The sequence below is a fragment of the Quercus lobata genome, chromosome 12, assembly GCF_001633185.2.
Source record: "Quercus lobata isolate SW786 chromosome 12, ValleyOak3.0 Primary Assembly, whole genome shotgun sequence".
NCBI classification, from domain to species: domain Eukaryota; kingdom Viridiplantae; phylum Streptophyta; class Magnoliopsida; order Fagales; family Fagaceae; genus Quercus; species Quercus lobata.
In genome coordinates, this window is record NC_044915.1 from 32075409 (window position 1) to 32095276 (window position 19868).

A 19868-nucleotide genomic window follows, 5' to 3' on the forward strand; every position below is an offset into this window, starting at 1 on the left:
AGTAAGGATTGTACGTGCAAGGCACGTGCTACCCCTTAAGTAAGAAAATTTAAGATAAAATTGTTTTTTGAAGTAATATCAAATCATGTATTTAAATTTAGAATAGTTATTTAACATATGGCTATCTATTTAATATGATAATTTCTTAGGAGAAGGTATTTGGTATCAAATGATACCATGTCAGTGGTATCAAAATTTAATAAGTGTAAAATGTGTCAGCAAAAAATAACTAACCCACTAATAATTGAAAGATATGTGTTAGTGGGTAGTTATTTTTGCACACATGTTTCTCGTTTATTAGATTTTGATACGGATGACGTGGTATCATTTGATACAAAATATTTTTTTCATTTCTTAGAACCTATTTACTAAAGACAGTATCTACTCACAAAAAAAAAGTATACTAAGAATAATAACAAATGTCGTCATCTTCCAACAATAAACAACTAAATTTTGATAAAACATTGTCACAATATTTAACTTTTTGCAATAAATGATGACACACGCTACAATTGAAACTCTTCATCAAATTAAATACTTATAATCATTTACAATGAATATTTTGTTATTCATACCTCATTCTTTATCATTTTATTTTATGAGCCTAATTACAATGCTTAGTTTACTTAATTTTTAATGAACACATTTTTAAGGAAGAAAACAAAGAATAATAATAATAATAACAAAATAACAAAAGACATATGACATTGAAGTTTCTATTAGATAAAATTATAAATTTAGAAGATTTAAACCACTAATAAATTAGTATTCTCTAGGTAACAAATAGAATACCATACATCACCATTTTTACTTTCTAAGTATGACTAACACATAAAACTCAAAATACACAAAGAAAATTTTTGGGTCATTAAAATTTAGTGAGGCATTTTAAATATTGCACAATGAAATTTTCTGGGAACCATAAGATTTTGTTAGGGTTTAATTAAGAGAGTAACAACAAGGACTATATACTTGTCTACAAAATATAAAGATGGAAATTATTCAACTTTAAAATTGGGGGGATGAAACTACCCCAAACATAAAGGGGGAAAATATTTTTTTCCATAATTCTTTTTTGTTGGCAAAACTATGTGTTTTTTTACTTTAAATATTGTGTTAAAAAAAAAGGTCAACCCAAGAAAACTGTCTGTAAAATTATGAATTTTGGCTCAACAAAGTGGCTAAAAAAGCAAAAAAATTAGGAGCACAATAGATGTCACGATATTTTCTCAATACCTTTATTTTAGCAATGGTGGGCCCTAGTATGATATTTTATAATTTTATTTTAGAGTAATGCTATATCCACGACATTTTCACAACAAATCATTGGTGGTAAATTGTTATTGGGTTTTAATTAGGACAACCACTTTAAACTATGCATTTAAAAAAACATTTACAAACAAAAAACCAACAAAAGAAAATTGTGCGTGAAACAGTGAATTTTTGCACACCAAATTTGACTAAACTAAAAAAGAAGTCTAGGAACATAACAAAATATCACGATACTTTTATTTTCAGCCGTGGTAAGTTTCGGTCTGATATATTATTATTTATTTTATAGAAATGCTAACTCCATAAGACTTTCATAACAAATTCTAGATGACAAGTTTTTACTGATTTTAAAATGGACTCATGACTGATATCACTTTTTTATCCATCAATAGTAGCTTACCTATGATTTGTTATGAAATTAGTGAGAAAATGTTGTGAACTTAGCATTTTTTTTATTTGATTTATAAGAAACTGAGATCTCAGCAATTGTGAAAATATTATGATAACAATAAGTGTTACAACATTTTCACAAAAGATTGATTTTCAATTATAGTCGGTCGCATTCTCATATTTTATTATTTTATTTCGACCTATAAGTAATTGACACCTCAATAATTGTGAAAATATTGTGAAATTTATTATGCCAGTATAACAATATATGTGTCAACTCATAATAATAATAATAATTATTATTATAATAAAGAGGACAAACAGATGACTAGAAAAAAAAAAATCAATGAAGTGATGAGCGGTACATATTGAAGAAACCAAAAAGTACCGTAACTTTTACACATTCATAAAACAAATATTACAACATTTTCACAAAACATTTATTTTCAGCTTTGGTTGGTCATAATTTCATATTTTATCTCGACCTATAAGAAATTGACATCTCAATAATTGTGAAAATATTGTGAAATTTGTTGTATCAGTATAATAATATATATGCTAGCTCATATAAATATTTAAAAGAAAAAAAAAACACAAATCGATGACTGAAAAAAAAAAAAAAAAATTTGTTGTGTAAGTATAACAATATATATATGTCAGTTCATATAAATATTTTTTTTTTAAAGTACAAACCAGTGACTAAAAAAAAAAATGAAGTAATGAACAGTACATATTAAACAAACCAAAAAGTATTGTAGATTTTAAACATTCACACAACAAGTGTTACAACAATTTTACAAAAAATTTATTTTCAGTTGTGGTTAGTCATAGTTTCATATTTTATTATTTTATTTTGACCTATAAAAAATTGACACCTCAATAATTATGAAAATATTGTAAAATTTATTGTATCGGTATAACAAAATATATGCCAGCTTACATAAATATTAAAAAGAAAGAAAAAAAGCACAAACCGATTACTAAAAAAAACGGTAGGCACTATAGCTTCAGTGTCAATTGAATAAACTAAAAGACACTATGACTGTGCATTAGCGCATTCGCGCTTTTTATATATAGAAGATAGGTACAAGTTTCCAAAATTATCCACATTAATTTAAACATTAGTGAAAGAATGGTATTGAAATTTTTTTAAAAAATTATAAATAAATTAAAAGGGTAAAATAAAAAATTTATTTATTGAGTTTTCAAAAATGACCATAGGTTGAGACATCCCAAAATAGAATAAGAGACTAACAATTTGAGACGTAGTACCAATTTTATTTCAAAAGTCTTCTGAAAATATATATATATTTCAAAAGGTTTTTAACCTCATATTAATAACTTCCTAAAATCATATATTTGGACCTTGAGCCTTGGCCAAGAGCGTGAGTAGTCCGAGGAGGAATGAATGGTGTTAGGGTACTTTCTTTTTATTACACCTAATTTTATTTAAGTACCACCTATTCACTTTCAAATACACACACCTTATTATATTTAAAACCCAAGAATACTTATGCTTACCAATATTTGAAAAGCTCATAATTCAAGTCCATGGCAAAACAAATTTTATCAATGGAATTCAAAATCTATAATCAAAGCCCATGATTCAAACCCATGGCGATTCATTCAAAGCCCAATTCTCATTGGCAATATCAAAACCCAATTCTCATTGGCATTCTTATTGGCAACAATCAAAACCAAATTCTCATTGGCAACATCAAAACCCAATTCTTATTGGCAACATCAAAGCCCAATTCTCATTAGCAACAATCAAAGCCAATGAGACCCAATTCTCATTGGCAATATCAAAGCCCAATTCTCATTGGCAACATCAAAACCTAATTTTCATTAACACTACTTTATCAAAAAGAAAATAGCCCAAGATTATCAACGCTTGGCAAAAAAAAAAATATCATGCTACCATAGCAAGAAAGGCCCATTGCAAGTATTTATGAAGAAATCCAAAAAAAAAAATGTTTACTAATAAAAGTCCATGAGGAATAAAAACCTATGACAATATGCGCACACAACTCAGCCTATGTGAGCAAGAAACACCAGCAGAAGGCAAAGGAGAACAATCCTTGTTCAGTCCTAACCAAAAAGAGCAACTAGAGACTCATACAAGGGAACCAAGTCTTGTTATGTTATTCGCGTCTTGTAATGTAGTCTTGTACTGTTTATCAAACTCTGTTATGTTTATCCAATAAAATCCTTTGTTATGCCAAAAGAACCAAAAAAAAAAAAAAAAAAAAGCTAAGGAAAAAAAGAAATAGAAAAAAGAAAGAAAGAAATATTATTTTAACGACGGGAATAAAATTTTTTTTTTACTTTTAGTTGAGTAGGTAAAAGTTTTTACTTATATAACCCTTAAGAGCATTTCTATTAGATTAGGCAAATTTTTTGTATTATTTCGAAAATAAACAGTGACTTTTATATTTTACCTATCCACTTTTTCAAATATATTTTCTAACTGATTCTTTATCCCATTATTTATCTCATTTAAATATTATTTCTTCATTCATTATTTATTCTTTTTTAACAATTACACATCTTCCAACTTTTTTTATTCAATACCTGATTATTATAATAGAAAAATACATTTAAAGAATGAACAGTAATCCATTAGACTTGATGAGTTATTGTTTATGAGCCAAAAAAATTTCGGATATAGAGAGTCTATTAGAGACTATTTTTATAGTGTCATTCTCTATTTTAGAAATTTTTATGCATATAGCTAGATAATCTATTGCTGCACACTTTTTGTACATAGTAGTACTAAAAATATCAATTTAACTTTTTAGTATTAAAGGCTATCCTTTTCACTTATGTTTAGTTTCACTAACCAAACGTGTTTGCTTTTTTAAGAACTCTATCATTCTTAGGTACTTGAATCTCTGATTCCCACCCATAATGGTAATGTGTAGTGAATGGTTCTCGAGGATCTACGGCAAAGTCGGGAAATGGTATCACGATTATATCTTCTTCTCAAAGGCTGTGCCATTCATCTTTGGTAATAATTTCCGAAAATGAAGTAAAAGTTTCATTAATGTTCGAGTTGACAGAGAATAGATTTGTATTCTTTTTTTTCTCTCTCTCTTTTTTTTTTGTAAAAATAAAAAATATTGTTTTCTAATTCAATGAACTTCAGGATTGATTGTGAGCCATAGCATGATCAACTTGGCAGTGGTGGGGATGTTTATTGATTACCTCACTTCCACATGGGAGATGGAACTTCCAAGACTTCCATCCTGGAGGACTATTTGCCAACAAATTCACCAACTTGGTTCTTTTCATAATACCTTTAATTTTGTAAGTGTTAGAAAAATATTATGGATGCAACATTTCTTTTTTCATAATCTTTAATTTTAGTTATGGAGGATTTTAGTATGATATTTTATTTTAATCTATAAGGAATTAACATATCAATAATTACAAAAATATTGTGACAATTTATTGTATTAACTAACAGCTTTATATATTTATATATATATATATATATATATATACAGGACATATTACCCCCCCCCCCAAAAAAAAACAGAGGAAAAAAAAAAGGAAAAGAAAAGAAAGCAGCAAAAAAAATAAAGAAAGCGCAACAGTGCACATGTTGCAACCAAAGCACTGTAGCTATAGTGCCCATTCAACAAACCAGGTGAAAATAGTCCATTACCACGTTTTGGCAAAATTTGTGTCAAACTAGCACTGTTTTGAAAATATGTAGCAAACTATCACTTTTTTAGTACTCAAGTTTCACAAAATCCTCCCTAAAAAAAAAAAGTTTCACAAAATCAAGTTTTAAATACTCGAGTTCAGTGAACAACCATTTTTTAGTGAACTCGAGTTTCTAGGTGAGTCGCCAACATGGTACCATTGACCTAAAATTTGATCGATTAAAAAAGTAATACGGTATAAGTACTTAATTTCTTGAAAGTAGAGTACCATATAAAAAGAAAAAGATAAATCACTCCACAGTCCACACTCTAAATACTAATTACTATCTTAAATATTTATAATCCACTTAATAATATAAAATTTACAAAACGAAAAGTGAAAAAAAAACAAAAAATTACCCAGTACTTGATTTCGGGAAAGTAAAATACCATACAAAAAAAAGTGGGAATTGATGTTAATAATATGTTAATATTTAAATCGAGGGAGGGAGAAGTGTTTTTGAAGGTACTTGAGCTTATAATTAGCTTCCCCACCCTAACTTACAATTAATTCAAATGCATTAACTACTCTAAGGATCCCGATTTTCCTTTTCTTTTTCTTTTTCTTGCAGCACAGGGTTTAACAAAGGGTATGCGTTTGTTAACTTCACTAACCCACAAGCAGTGTAGGCGTTTTAACACTGCCACTAATGAGCAGAGTTGGGATCATTTTAATTCACACAAAAAGCGACATATAGCCCTAGCTAGAATCCAGGTATAGACCTAATTATTATTTGTGTAAAAACTCAAAACTTTTTTAGTGTACCCCACGCTACCATCATTATCTTATCATCTCAAAGCACAGTGGGAAAATGTACCGGCATGGAGGTGTACTGAGAGGCGCTTGGGACTATCCAAATCTAGCTCTGTTGGATTTGTTGGCTCTGATTTGACAAAGTTCTATCTATGCTTGTCATTTCTCATTATGGGTCAGTCAGTCAGCCAGTTTTTTACTTTTAAAAGTTGAAGTCTTTGGTTTGGTTCATTTTCTTCTATTTCAGTCAAGTGTTGTAACTTCTAGTTAGTATGGAGCTTAGGTAATTGTGCTACTGTGGTGTAAGCAAGGAAAGGAAGGAGAAATTATTGGTTCCTTCGGGAGGACCACTGATGTGGTCCTCCTAGCTCCTGCCAACCAAAAGGAAAGTGCCATGTGGTCATTTTTCTGATTCAGCTCCATATCAGCACTTACCTAGTACCTAAACTCTTGTTAACAAAACCAAACCAATGTTAAAACTCAGCTCCACTTACCCATAGCCGGAAACCCAAAATCAAAGACTTGTTCTGCCTTAGGCACTCACTTCTTCTTCCTTCCTCTTCTGATATTCGGTCTCAACTCACTCTTTCTTTTTCTTTTCTTTTTTCTCTCTATGGAAATTTTTTATTGTTGTTGTTTATTGTGATTTCTGGGATTCCAATCCACCATTGCCAGAAACCATGGGTTCTCCGGTGAGTCCTTCGTGACTCCACTCTCTCCATGCATGATCTCGGAAGATACTTCCCATTTCCAATCTCTAGGTCTTTTTAACTCTTACTCTCCATTTGGTTACCAAGAAAATACTACAGCAAAGCAAGTGAAAAAGCATAACCGAGTTTTTTTTTTTTTTTTTTTTTTTTTTGGAAAAGATTTTAAGTGGTTTTGGATCGGAATAACTCGCCTTAGCCGAGTTAAGCAGAATCTGAGATTAGAAGCTGTATTTTCTTCACTTTTTTTCCTTACACTTTCTCGGTACCCAAACAGAGGAAATAGCATAATTGTAACTGGTAATGTATGCATATTGAAGTTGAAGCATGTGTAGAGATTGATGCGTACTGATTAAAGTTTCTCTCTTCTGTTTTCTCTGCATTTTTTTCTCGTTTCCTAAAGGATTTGGTGTTTTCAAGTTCGTTTTGGTGAGGATTCTGAATAAGGAAATTTACTTTTAGTTCATTCGGAGAAGCGTCTCTCTCTGTTGTGGTGGATTCTCTAAAAAAAAAAAAAAAAAGACTTTATTTGTGAATGGATTTGAATTTCAATTATTTTTGTAGTATAATAGTACAAAAGAAAAGAAAGAAAAACTTGCTTGTGAATTTGGAATGTGCTAAAAAGATGTGCCGTTAAATACAGAGATGGATCTCTACCGATTTGTTGTCGCCTTGGGTTTTTCTTGTAGTAGTATCGGCATATCAGAGGAGCAAGACTGTATTTTGATTTCGATTTTGGCTTTGATTTTGGGTTTTCGGTTGTGGGTAAGTGGAGCTGAGTTTTATCCTTGGTTTGGTTTTGTTAACAAGAGTTAAGGTAATGGGTAAGTGCTGATGTGGAGCTGAATTAGAAAAATGGCCACGTGGCATTTTCTTATTGGCTACAGGAGCCGGGAGGACCACATCAATGGTCCTCCCGGAGGAACCAATAATTTCTCGAAAGGAAGGGGGTGGAACTTGGCACTTGGACCTAAAAGACCATGAAAGGACAGATGATGGGATCCACCCTCTCCTGATGGATGGTTGTGATCATCTAGTGAACTGTTTGTATATACTATGTTTGTTTGAAGACCCTCAAGAGATGCTGTAGTTCTTCATGACTGCTTTGGATAAAAGGGATTTCCAGGCAAAAAGTATAAAAAAAAAAAAAAAAAAAAAAAAAGTACTCGACTTTATTAAGCTCGAGTACCTTAAAAAAGTACTCAATTTTCACAATATGGAGTGCCCTTATTGTTTTTTTAATTGATTAAATTCCAGGTCAGCAGTGCTACTCTGACGACTCATCTAGGAACTCGAGTTCACTGAACTTGAGTACTATTTTGAACTCGAGTACTAAAAAAATGATATTTTACTTCATATTTCTGAAACAGTGTTAATTTATCGAAAATTTTACTAAAACGTGATATTTGACTATTTTTGCCTAATAGATTCCCTGCTTTATTTTGTTTCTTCTACCAAACCCACGTGAAAGTCACTTTCAAAGTTTCAATTTCAAATTTTAATTATTGAGTACCATATGTCAGTTCCATGATGTCATTGATATGTCATTGGTCCAAAAGAAAATAATTTATATTATTATTTTTAGTATTAAGGTCTATTTAAATTCTGCTTATTTTATTAAAATTAAAAATTTATTACTGAAAATATTGTAAATAAAAATAAAAATTTGCTGAAATAATACAGTGAGACCCAAAAATAGTACCAAAAAGTGCAGTGAGGTTGATGAATAGTAAAAAAAAAACTAAATAGTGAAATAATTTTCATTTTTCATTAGTATCCAAACGGAGGCTCAGTGAGCTTTTGTATATAGCGTTTTCCCTCAACGTTTGTGTCTGGCGTTTGCAATGTGGGACCCGCGGCTACAGTAGCATCCATTAAATAATGCCCAAGATTGAAGAATGCGTCTGTCAGTGGATTCGTGCACTGTTTATAGGACTCACAAACCTATTTTTTCAACAAAATTTTCATTATAATGTGTCTACAGTGGGTCTCGTGCTGTACAGCACAAGACCCACAAACTTCTTTTTTTTAGCAAAATTTTCGTTCAAAATGGGTCACACAGCATTATTTACGTATTTAAAAATTATTTCACTACAGTATTTTTAATTTTCAGTAATAAGCGGTTTCAAACAGACCTTTAGTATTAGTATTTGGATTTGGATTCTCAGCGGGAAAATATATATATATATATATATATATATATATATATATATATGTATATATATATGTGGGTCCGAGAGTTCTGCAGTCCGGCCCAAACTCTATCTGGGCCCAGGGCCCGTGCCGAGGAGGTACCTTGCCGAAGACGAATGCTCGGCGGCCGAGGTAACAAGGGGAACAGCTGAGAACTTACCCTGTCCTCGGCATTCCATAGCTTCAGCGGGAAGACCAACACCCCGGTGTAGGCAATCCCCAAACAGCCCCCTCAAGGAGATGTGAACGGAATGGGGCCCATAGGGAAGCAGGGTGTGAACTCGGACCAAGGAAAGTGCGTCCCACCCCCTTCAGTAAATGCACCTGCCAATACCCAGAGCTGGTTAATGAGAAAAGACGTTTGGGCGGTGCAAACGTCGATCCATGCAACTAATAGAAAGTTAGACGGGACGGTTGATGGGATGGATACAGAAATAAGCTCCTACCTGACCTACAAGTGGAGGGTCAGGATCAGCCAAGACGGACTATATAATAAAAAGGAAGGTGCACCGATAAGTGGGTTGGGAAAAATGGCCAAAAACCAAAGCCTCCCAGCCCACCTCCAGGAGAAAGACTCCAGGGGTGTAGGGAAACTTAAGCTCGTACGAACACCGCGAAAACCCACCGCCTGTCAACCAGGGCCTAGCCTTCCAAACCCACGCTCTACAAATGATATTGTTAGGGGCCTTTTTACGTGCGAACCCGACATTGTTACGGTCCGCCACGAATCGCGTCCTTACAATATATATAATAAATTAGCAATAATTCTGAAATAGTATACCAATATTAATTGATATCAAATTTTTTTTTTTTTTTTACTAAACCGAAATAGTTTCAGGTATGGTATTGACTCCCTTACATCATACTTCACATGGAATTTGTTTTTCCAAACACATGCTTAATGGATGATTAATTGACAAACCAAAAATTTTTACTGGCTTCCCACTTTCCTATTGTTGCGGAAAAAATATACGTCCAAGTAATGGTATCAACTATCAAACTATCAGTATCACCAAAATTACTGCTACATTTTCCCAAAAAAAAAAAATGCTAAGGTCACAAACTATTTTACAACGTTCATCAAAATTATCGATGTAGATAATTCTTAGTGGTTCTGATATGGATACACCACTAATATTACTTTTTTATTTACCAATAATCGCTAAGGAAGTTAATACCATACCGAAAGCCATTTCGATTTAGTCAAAGAAATGAAATATTTCGGTACCAGTGTACTGTTTTAGAATTACTACTAATTATATATATATATATATATATATATAACTAGTCGCTAACCCGTGCGATGCACGGGAAAACTATTGAAAATAAGATTTTAAAAAGAAAATTTTATTAATTTTAGTTTATATCGAATATTTATTTATGGTAGTTTAAAATATTATTTCAAATCTTCATTTCATTATTTTTTAGTTGGAATAACTTATATAATTAAATGAAATGCTTATAAATAAGAGATGACATTAATAATATACTATATATAGTTAGTGATTATTCAAGATATCATTCAAATATGACAATTTTTTGGTTCTAAAAAAAGAACAATATTAATGCATTTAAACACAAAATACTATATTGTCCAATAGATATTACAACTTTAAAACTAAAACATGAGTAGTGATTTTTAATGGATTGGGGTAATAGCACAACTTTTAATAGAAAAAAAAAATTGATTTAAAATTTTTTGGAGTATCACTATATTAAAAATGCAGAAAGGAAGCAAGAAATTCCACTGAAAAATACTACAAATACATTTGGGTTTTTTTTTTTTTTTTTCAATGAGCAGGTACATTACTGTTTAGTAGAGTCTTAATACATGGGGGATGCTCCTCCATCCAATACATCATTTTCTAGCAAACCCAGCCAGTTCTTTGCTTCAAATGTTATCTTCTCTGCTGGTCCGTTTGTTCAAGGAAAGCCACAAGAGAAAAATATATACCTAATAGAAGAACCAACTACCAAGTAGTCTAACATCATTAAGGATGTGGCCAATGCTCAAATTGGTAGGTCCAGCTGACTTTACTTCATCTACTGGACTATTAAATTCACACTCTTATCTCTACTGCTTGAAGCCCCAAATCCATAGAGGCCATGTACACCCTTCAACAGGCTATCTAGACTGGTTATTTCTCTAAACTTCCATATATTGTGTACAGGTTGTTCGCACCAAATCCACTACTAACTTCAAAGTTTCATCCACATGCCTTTGGTTTCGATTTGACCATAATAGCCAACCTCCACCGCAACTAATACAATCAACTAAATTGGTTAAAACAACTATCAAATATTGGGAATATAAAAATACAATAAACTGGATTGGTTAAAACAATATATTACCTGGGAATATAAAAATACAAAACTTGGTATTATGTATATGATACCGTTGAAAGATTTAAATATCATTGCAGGCTTCTTGAATTCCACCCATCACAAAAGCCATGGCTTACATCAAATTGGCCTTTGAAATCTTGATCTCCTTCATCCCTAGAAGCTGGAAAATCAAATTTCTGGACTAATTGAAAATTTGTAAATATTTCCAACTATCATCTAATGATGAAATTATTATATCTTTTCAAGAACAAAAAGGAAAACAAAGACCAAATGTTCTATGTAGCAAATTTGAAACCTATCACCAAGAAAAAGAATTAAACCTATTGGAAATTCAATAATTGGTACCAATGCAAGTAATTGGTACGCTAAAATATATTGATGAGTAGATAATGGTGACGATGAGAGAATAAAACTTTATAGGAAAAAAATAATATGAATAAATTACTTGTGTATGCTTTGAAGCTACTACCATCTCTATCAAAATTTTGAGGAGAAAAATATAATGAAATATATTAATAAAATAAATATATAAATTTTATTATTGATGCATCGATTTCTCTAATGTTAAAGTGAAAAAATAATATTCACTCTCACAACAACTCAAAACATTTACTTAATATATTATATCATCCATACCATCCAGCCACCACTTCCATTTCCGGTGATCATCTCTAACCATCCTCTGAAATTTTGTGGTTGCCTATGTTTCCTACCCAACACAAAATTCTGCTCCCCACCATTAAACAAAACTTCGCAAATAAGTCTTGTCACATTTAGAGATCTCAAACCAACCATTTTCATTGTAGAAACCAAAATACACACTCAATAGTTCCACCACTATAAATTATACAACAAATTGAGCTATAGCAAATATTGGTAACACAAAATCTCATAAAGGATTTAAAAGTATATTCCAAGAGGAAAAAAACAACAAATTTTTAATACGAATAGTTAGAGTCTACCTTTTAATTTGGAGTATGTACATGTTTTCTTAAAGAATATAATCATATGAAACTTGAAAGCAAGTTCAAAGAATAGGTGCAGTACATAAAAGCTAGTCATTCATTTAAGTTGGAGAAAAAAATCCATTCCGGTTCAATTGAAAAAGCATAAAAAAATGACAATCATGTTTTTACATCGCACAAAAAATGACATTGAGAAAATAAGGCCAACAAATACATCTCACCCTGATTAAATCAACAACACAGCATCACATTCCCTACTTATCTTCCTCCTTACCACTCTCCATGTATTATGACTTCTAGAACAACAACAAAAAATCACTTACAAATTTTATCAAACGACGTGTAACAAAAAAAAAAAAAACTTAATGAAAAGAGAGAATTTTAAAAAGAAAAGAGAGTACCATGTTGAAGCAACACCAGCATCAATATAACCAAGGGTTGTTTTTTCTCTCAAGGCTTGTGCAGGCTCCTTTGTGCCTAAAAATTGAAAACATAAAATGAGGTTTTTGTAGGTACCTATGTATTTTTCGGTTATGAAGTTAACAGATTAAAAATATGTAATATGCCTTTTGATTTTGCATAATGATAGAGGTATTTGTTAAAGCTTGCTATTTGTTAAGTCTCTCTTAACCCTCTCTCTGAATCTCTGCCTCAAATTTATAATATCTAATACCATGCCCATCTTGCATAATCATCTATAAATGAGTTATATAACTCTCAAACAACTATACTCACTAACCCCGACCTTCAAAAAAAATTCCCAAAGAATCCAAAATAGCGGTAGCCCTAACATAACATTCCGTAGGCTATCATATAAGACAACCCAGAGATTATAATAATTTATAAAAAGGGAAAACCAATGTAAATGAAGACGACAGTAACACTATATATCAAACCAAAACAAACCCAAAATTGAAATCAAATAGAAGAATCCCAGGAAACAAAAATCCAATAAAAATTGCATAACCAAAAAAAGGGAAAAATAAAATCCAAACCAATGTAAAATGAAGATGAGAAAAACACTATATATCAACTAAAACAAACCCAGAATTAACACCAAATAGAAGAATCCCAAGAAACCAAAAATCCAATAAAAATTGCATAAAAAAAAAAGGGAAAAAGAAAATCTAATTACAAAAATTTCGTGATTCTTCTTTGCCATAGATTTGACAACAAAGTAAGAAGAAGAAAACGTGGAAATCTGCAAAGAAAAAAAAAAAAAAAAAAAAAAAAAAAAAAAAAAAAAACTTAAATCCAGAGCAACCCACAACCACAAACCAACAAAATTCCATGAAAACAAAAACAAAAAAACCTAAATCCATAGCAACCCACAACCACAAACTAACAAAATTCCATGAACAATTGAAGCGGATAAAGAGAGAGCAATATAGAAATTAAGGAGAGTAAAAAACATGTTTTAATTACCTCAAAATAAAACATGATGGGCTGGATTGAGCGATGATGGAGAGGCAAAGAGAAATCGATGCAGTGGTAGTGATCCATGGTGGCGGTGGCGGTGGGAGGATCGAGTTTTGGCGTGTCAGTGTATATTAGAAAACAGAGAGGTTGTAGGGTTTAGACGTGAAGGCTAAAGAAAGAGTTGTAACTTGGATTAGGGTTCTAAATTGATAATTCTAATATAATATAATACTAAAAAACGTTAAGAAGAATTAAAAAAAAGAAAAAAAAAAAAAGAAAAGAAACACATAGGGTACGTTTTAGCTAAAAAATGTTAAGAAGAATTAAAAAACATTTTATTTAGCAAAAACGTTAAGAAGAATTAACCAAAAAAAAAAAAGGGTGACGTGAAAGCTGATGGGGGGGGGGAATAAATGGAAAAATTCTAATATAAATAAAACATAAAAAATAATTATAAAAAAAAAAATGACATGAAAAATTGTGGAGCTAGCAAAGGTTTCGGTTTTATATATATATATATATATATATATATATAGATTAATTAAAATATTTAAAAGGATAAGTTTACATCTTATATATTTTTATTTTTATTTTTAGAATACATATGTCATCTATCCAATCAATTAATGATAATAATGGTAATCTATGATTTCAAAACTTAAAAAACCAATAATATATACATACACACACACACACACATATATATATATATATATAAATAAGTCTAGTTAATGTATGCCCCTAGAGTACATATTAACCATCTATTTTGAGAAAGTTTTTATGAATAATTGAAAAAATTGTCAAAACAGTTAATTACTTTCTTGTTTTTCGATAAACTTTTTTTTTTCTAAAATGGTTTACTAATATATACCCTAAGGACACACGTTAGTAAACCCCATATATCTACTAAATCTATAAACTATATAAAAATCAGCTATGCCGCTACAGTGCTTCAGCATTGTGCACTCAATATGTTTGCACTGTGCAAGCATTGTAACGAAAACAGTGCTTTTTTTTGTCTTTTTTCTTTTACAGTTTTTTTTTTTTTTTGGTCTTTTCCTTCTTCTTTATATACAGTGCTTTTGGTTTAGTTAACCGGTATTGTAGCTACCGTCCCTAAAGTTTTTTTTTTTTTTTTTTAAATATTTATGTAAGTTGGTATATATATTGTTATAATGACGTAACAAATTTCACAATATTTTCACAATTATTGACCGGAACTGTAGCTACAGTGCCTCAAGTTTTTTTTTTTAACATTTATATTTATATAAGCTGGTATATATATTATTATACTAACGTAACAAATTTCACAATTATTGATTGGCACTATAGCTACAGTGCCGAAAGTGTGTTTTTTTTTTTTTTTTTTTTTTTTTTTTTTTCAGTATTCAGTTTGTGTTTTTTTTTTTTTTTAAATATTTATGTAAGCTTGTATATATATTGTTATACTTACACAACAAATTTCACAATATTTTCACAATTATTGACGTGTCAATTTCTTACAAGTTGAAATAAAATAATAAAATATAAGATTATGACTAACCACAATTAAAAATAAATATTTTAAGAAAATATTACAAAACTTATTGTGTAGTGCTTTTGCTTTATCGCGAATGCGTGTATGCATGATAGTTACAGTGCTTTTGGTTTAGTTAACTAGCACTGTAGCTACTATATATAAAAGCGCGAATGCGCTAAATTACTGTAGCTACACTGATTTGGTTTCGTAAGCCACTTTTTTTTTTTTTTTTTCAAGTTTTGATAACTATAGTGCCACTTCTACAATAGCTACATTTTTTTTTAGTAATCGGTTTGTGTTTTTTTTCCTTTTAAATATTTATGTAAGCTGATATATATATATATATATATATATATAATTTTATAATATTTTCATAATTATTGACGTGGGCGAATGCGCTAAACAATTGTAGCTACAGGGCTTTGGGCTTTGGTTTCGTGAGTCACTTTTCCTTTTTTTTTTTCCCCAAGTTTTGAATAGTAACTACAGTGCCAAGTGGCACTGTAAATACAATAGTTACAGTTTTTTTTTTTTTTGTTCCTTTTAAATATTTATGTAAACTAGTATATATATTGTTATACTGACACAACAAATTTCACAATATTTTCACAATTATTGTCGTGTCAATTTCTTACAAGCCGAAATAAAATAATAAAATATGAGACTGTGACCAATCACAACTAAAAATAAATGTTTTGAGAAAATGTTACAACACTTATTATGCAATGCTTTTGGTTTATTCAACTGGCACGATAGCTATAGTGCCTAAAGTTTTTTTTTTTTCTTTTAAATATTTATGTAAGCTAGTATATATATTGTTATACTGACACAACAAATTTCACAATTATTTACGTGTCAATTTCTTACAAGTTGAAATAAAATAATAAAATATGAGACTGTGACCAACCACAACAAAAAATAAATGTTTTGAAAAAATATTACAACACTTATTGTGTAGTGCTTTTGGTTTATTCATCTGGCACGATAGCTACAGTGCTTAAAGAAGTTTTTATATTTTATTTATTTATTTTTTTTCCAATAATCGGTTTGTGTTTTTTTTTTCTTTTAAATATTTATGTAAGCTAGTATATATATTGTTACGTTCAACCGCTGCATGGCCTAAAATTAACTAACATTCACTTCGTCAAGTCCTAGTTCTGTAACCTGCTCTCTACAAATTCATTGTCTAGGGTTCTTTGGGCCAGAATTACCTTCTTGCTAGGCCTGGGCTCCAAAAACCAACCCTACAACAGTATTTTTACAATTGTTAAGATCTCCGTTTCTTATATATCAAATAAAAAAATGCTAAGTCCACAACATTTTAACATTAATTCCTACCGTGCCCAAAGGTTTTTAAAAAATATATATATATTTATTAAGCTGGCATATCTATTAACTATATAAAAAGAGCCAAAGGCTCATGAATAGTGTTTTTTTGGTTTGTTCAATTAGTGAGGTGCACTTTTTTTTTTTCTTTTTAAGATTTTTAAATGTTTACTTTGTACTCGCAATGCAAGTTTACATTGTAAATACACAAGTGGTTAATATCATACACATTTGCACAAAAAAATGGTAAATATTGTACAAATTTTGTAAATGTGTACAAAATTTGCCAATTTTTTTGTGTCTACAATATAAATTTACATTGTAATTAAGTACAATATATACATAGAGATATTATGAAAATGTTGTGACGCATGTGTCAATTCCTTATAGGTCAAAATAAATAAAATAATAAAACATTATACCGAGATCTAGCATAATTAAAAATGCCGTGACATTTTATTGTTATTACAATATATTCATAACTATTGAGGTGTAACTTATAGGTCAAAATAAAATAATAAAATATTGGACTAGGATTTGTTACGGTCTTATATAAATGAGATTAACTTTTTATGACATATGTGGGTCCGAGAGTTCTGCAGTCCGGCCCAAACTCTATCTGGGCCCAGGGCCCGTGCCGAGGAGGTACCTTGCCGAAGACGAATGCTGCTATTGTGGGTCCGAGAGTTCTGCAGTCCGGCCCAAACTCTATCTGGGCCCAGGGCCCGTGCCGAGGAGGTACCTTGCCGAAGACGAATGCTCGGCGGCCGAGGTAACAAGGGGAACGGCTGAGAACTTACCCTGTCCTCGGCATTCCATAGCTTCAGCGGGAAGACCAACACCCCGGTGTAGGCAATCCCCAAACAGCCCCCTCAAGGAGATGTGAACGGAATGGGGCCCATAGGGAAGCAGGGTGTGAACTCGGACCAAGGAAAGTGCGTCCCACCCCCTTCAGTAAATGCACCTGCCAATACCCAGAGCTGGTTAATGAGAAAAGACGTTTGGGCGGTGCAAACGTCGATCCATGCAACTAATAGAAAGTTAGACGGGACGGTTGATGGGATGGATACAGAAATAAGCTCCTGCCTGACCTACAAGTGGAGGGTCAGGATCAGCCAAGACGGACTATATAATAAAAAGGAAGGTGCACCGATAAGTGGGTTGGGAAAAATGGCCAAAAACCAGAGCCTCCCAGCCCACCTCCAGGAGAAAGACTCCAGGGGTGTAGGGAAACTTAAGCTCGTATGAACACCGCGAAAACCCACCGCCTGTCAACCAGGGCCTAGCCTTCCAAACCCACGCTCTACAAATGATATTGTTAGGGGCCTTTGTACGTGCGAACCCGACACTGTTACGGTCCGCCACGAATCGCGTCCTTACAACATAATTATCAAAATTCTTAAAATTAATGTCTCTTTTAATTAATGTAAATCTCTATGTATTTAAAAAATCAAATGATTTATATTTTTATTTTATGATACAAATAAAATCTAAAATCGATTATAATCACTAATTTTTTTTTTCATAACTAGCACATGGCTTGCACGTGCTGCTCCTGACTAGTATATAAAAATAGTGAGTCCCTCTGCAGGGAATTTTCGGTTTAGTCAATCACTGCCCAAAACTCACCGTTTCATCTCATGCCTCTGTCTACACGGTACAGTATTTGTGCTACAGTGCTTTCGTTTATTCAATCCCACTATTAAAAAAGCCAATGAGATCTTCTGCTACAGTAAATGCATTTATTCAATCCCACTGTTACGCTTTATTATACAGTTATACTTGCCTCTCTTTTTTTCTTTTTCTTTTTTCACTTGCTTATATGATAATAATAAAATATTGACACAATAAATTGTCACAATATTTTCATAATTATTGAAGTGTAAATTTCTTATATGTTAAAATAAAATAATAAAATATCATACTGAAAGCAACCACAAATAAAAATAAAGGTATTGTAAAAAAAAAATATATATATATCTATAATATTTTTACAATATTTTCATAACACATCTTACGTGATAAAGTGTTATTATGATATAAACTTACCAATCTACAGTACTTTCGTTTATTCAATCCCACTGTTATGAAATTATACTTGCCTCTCCCTACTTTTTTTTTTACTTGCTAGTATGATAATAATACAATATTAACACAACAAATTGTCACAATTGTTAAGGCGTATATTTCTTATACATCAAAATAAAATAATAAAATATTATACTGGAACTAACCACAATTAAAAATAAAGGTATTGTAAAAAAGAAAGTATTACATTAACAATATTTTCACAACATTTTCATAATAAATCTTACATGATAAATTTTTATTTCTATTAACTATATAAAAAGTGTCAATGCCTGATCTACAGTGCCACTTTGGTTTATTGAGTCTTTATTTTTATTTATTTTTCAAGTTTTGAACAGTTACTATAGTGCCACTTTGGTTTGTTTAAGTGGCACTGTAGCTACAACGTTTTTTTTTAAGTCTTCCATTTGTACTTTTTTTTTTCCTTTTAAATATTTATAAGAACTCGCATATATATATTGCTATACTAACACAACAAATTTCACAATTATTGAGGTGTTAATTTCTTATAAGTTAAAATAAAATATGAAACTGTGACCAAACAAAATTGAAAATAAATGTTTTGTGAAAATGTTGTGACACTTGTTGGGTGAATGTGTAAAAGTTACAATACTTTTGGTTTGTTCAATATGTACTGTTCATTGGTTTTTTTTTTTTTTTTTTTGTCATTGATTTGTGCTCTTTTTTCTATATATAAAAAGAGCGAATAAGGTCATAAATAGTATTATGAACAGTATTTTTGGTTTAGTAACTTGCCTTCCCCCCCTTTTTTCTTCAAATTCACCAACTTGGTTTTTTTTTTTAATTATTAATTTTTTATTTTATTTAAGGATCTTTATTTGTTTACTTTGTACTTTTAATGTAAGCTTATATTGTATACACATAAAAAGTAGCAAATATTATATACATTTAATAAATTCATGAACAGTGTTATGAAAAGTATTTTTGGGTTAGTGAGTTGCCTCTTTACCCCTTTTTTTATTTTTTATTTCTTCAAGTTCACCAACTTGGTTTGAGCTTTTTTCTTTTTCTTTTTCTTTTAAAGGAATTTTATATGTTTACTTTCTACTTATAATGTAAACTTACATTATATACACATAAAAAGTAGCAAATATTATATACATTTGTAAAAAAAAAAATTTGTACAAATTTTGTAAATGTGTACAACATTTACCAATT